This window comes from Lepisma saccharinum, chromosome 12 (assembly GCF_977018435.1).
Source record: "Lepisma saccharinum chromosome 12, izLepSacc3.1, whole genome shotgun sequence".
NCBI classification, from domain to species: Eukaryota; Metazoa; Arthropoda; class Insecta; order Zygentoma; family Lepismatidae; genus Lepisma; species Lepisma saccharinum.
The window spans coordinates 28,838,904-28,841,762 of NC_139240.1; the positions used below are offsets into that span (position 1 = coordinate 28,838,904).

The 2,859-nt window shown below is 56.7% G+C and overlaps 1 pseudogene; it reads left to right on the top strand.

Annotated features, from left to right (window-relative positions):
• The first annotated feature begins 406 nt into the window (after positions 1 to 406).
• On the top strand, positions 407 to 1,797 carry LOC145996623 (large subunit ribosomal RNA; annotated as a pseudogene).
• Positions 1,798 to 2,859: the final 1,062 nt, after the last annotated feature.

Consider the following 2,859-nt stretch of genomic DNA (forward strand, 5'->3'; position numbering starts at 1 on the left):
TGCTGCCGCCAAGTCTGCTGATGCAGATGGCGATGTTCTCGTCCACCTTTTGCCTGCTAGCGACCTGCAGAACGTGTTCCGTTGTCGCCTTCTTGACACTTGGCAGGCCGAGTGGGATACGGAAACGGGGAACAAGCTTCATGCTATTAAGCCCACGATAGGTGCTTGGCGTTCCTCATCCCGTCCCTCTCGGCGAGAAGAAGTTATTCTTACCCGCATGCGTATAGGACACAGCCGTCTAACGCATGGTCACCTGCTCCAAGGGCTGGACCCTCCGTTGTGTCGTGCTTGTAATGTTATTTTGCGCGGGAGGATGCTCGTCCGGGGATTCGCGGGGGGCGTACTGTGAGCCCCGGGCCCGTGCGGTGTTCAACGAGTGGCCCATCCGACCCGTCTTGAAACACGGACCAAGGAGATTAGCGTGTGGGCGAGTTTAAGGGAATCACTAAACCCGAAGGCGCAGTCAAAGCAACTGGGACGAACGAGGTGACCCGGAGTCACTCAACGAAGGGCCCTCGCGCAGTCCTGGGGCGATCCCCCACCTCCGGGTGCGGGGATCGTACCTAAGAGCCCACTCGCTGGGACCCGAAAGATGGTGAACTCTGCTCGGCCAGGACGAATCCAGGGGAAACCCTGGTGGAAGTCCGAACCGCCTCTGACATGCAAATCGACCGTCTGAGCTAAGCATAGTGGCGAAAGGCCAATCGAACAGTCTAGTAGCTGGTTCCCTCCGAAGTGTCCCTCAGGACAGCTGGCGCTGGCAAGGGGGGTCCATCCCGGTAAAGCGAATGACTGGGGGCCTCGGGGCCGAAACGGCCTCGACCCACTCTCAAACTCTGAACGGGATGGAGGTCCCGCTTGCCCCTAGGGCGAAGCGGGGCCTTCTTTTCAGGACCCGAGTGCTCAGTGGGCCGCTCCTGGTAAGCAGGACTGGCGCTGTGGGATGAACCAAACGCCGGGTTAAGGCGCCTGAATCGACGCTGCTCAAACCATGAAAGGCGTCTGTTGCTCAAGACAGCAGGGCGGTGGCCATGGAAGTCGGCATCCGCTAAGGAGTGTGTAACGACTCACCTGCCGAAGCAACCGGCCCTGAAAATGGATGGGAATCGAGCGTCGTGCCTATACCCGGCCGCCTCCGCAATGCTCCATGCATAGGCAACTATGTAAGAATGACGCGGCGGTGAGTAGGAGGGCGCGGCGGTGAGCGTGGAAGGGTCTGGGCGCGAGCCTGCCTGGAGCCGCCGTCGTTGCAGATCTTGGTGGTAGTAGCAAATAATCTGATGAGACCTCGCTGAGGTCAGACGTGGAGAAGGGTTCCGCCTCAACAGCAGTTGCAGGCGGGTGAGCCGGTCCTTAGACCGCGGAGAACTCCCACCGATTCGTCGGGTCAGTTTCGCGTTGCCACCACACTCCGGGTGTAGTGGTTAGCGCGACGCGCCGCCGTCTCGGCCGCGGTCGAAAGGGAAGTGGGGTATCCAGCCCTCCGCCGCGTCTCGGGACCGGGAGTGAGTCGCGGGTTCCCTCGAAGTCCGTAAGTCCAAGTAACTGGTGGCACCAGGAGAATCCGTCGGGTCCCGGGGGCAGAGTTGTCTGTTCTGTCAGAGAGTTCCCCTACGCTCCCCGGAATCTTCCCAGGAGAAGGGGACACTGGGGAAAGCTAAGAGAACCGTACTTGGGTGCGGTTTCCCCGGGTGCCCGTCGGACCTTGAAAATGTTGGTGGGAACAGCGCAGCAGAGTCCCGAGGCCTGGCCGAACCCGAATCCGCATCTGGCCTCCGAGGTAAAGAGCCTCTTGACGATAGACTAGTGTGGGTAAGGGAAGTCGGCAATCTGGATCCGTACCTTCGGAACAAGGATTGGCTCTGGGGGCCGGTCGGGGCCCGGGGGGCCACCGCGGGTTCGGTCCGGCGTGGGTCTTCGCGAGGGGCGGGCTCCTGCTCGTCCCGAGCGTGGACCGCGCGTCGGACTTCCGCGAGAGTCCCTGGGCTCATGAGGGGGACGCACCGAACCCCTTGCCCCCCTCGGGGGTGCCGGGGGGAACGAGCCTCCCCTCGAGTCGGCCGCCGACGAACGGTCGACTCAGAACCGGCACGGACCAGGGGAATACGACTGTTTAATTAAAACAAAACATCCCGACTGCCCGAGAGGGTGTTGACGGGATGTGATTTCTGCCCAGTGCTCTGAATGTCGCGCTGAAGAAATTCAGGGAAGCGCGTTAAACGGCGGGAGTAACTATGACTCTCTTGAGGTACCCAAATGCCTCGTCATCCAATTAGTGACGCGCATGAATGGATTAACGAGATTCCCTCATCACAACACACATCCAAAGGGTAACAGAGAAGGCCAAACACACTCTGTTCGTGACGGCTCAAGATGATCAAAACGTAAGAGACGTGTGGGATAACTTCACGAGATGTGTAGATCCGGTGAGGGAGGGTGTCAAAATTCAAGCTATGAGGACAACTCCCAAAACCCTAATTGTGGAAACGGCAACTAAGGAAGATGCTGATAAGATCCTTAAGAATCAATCCCTAAAATCGAGACACCTTACAGTGGAATTACCAAGAAAAAGAAACCCGCTTATGATAATATACGAGGTACCTACAAAAAGAGAAGATGCGGATATTATACAGGAATTCTTTGTTCTAAACGAAATAGAAAAAAAACTGAGCATGACTTATGAGCAATTCCAAAATAAATTTAAATTTAGGTTCAAAACCGGTCCTAAAGACAAAAGTATCTCACACAGGGTATACGAGGTTGACCCCAAAATTCGCAAATTTATCTTAGCACAAGAAAAAATTCATTTGGCATACTTATCACTAACCATGAGGGACTTCCTGGTTGTCCCGACCAGTG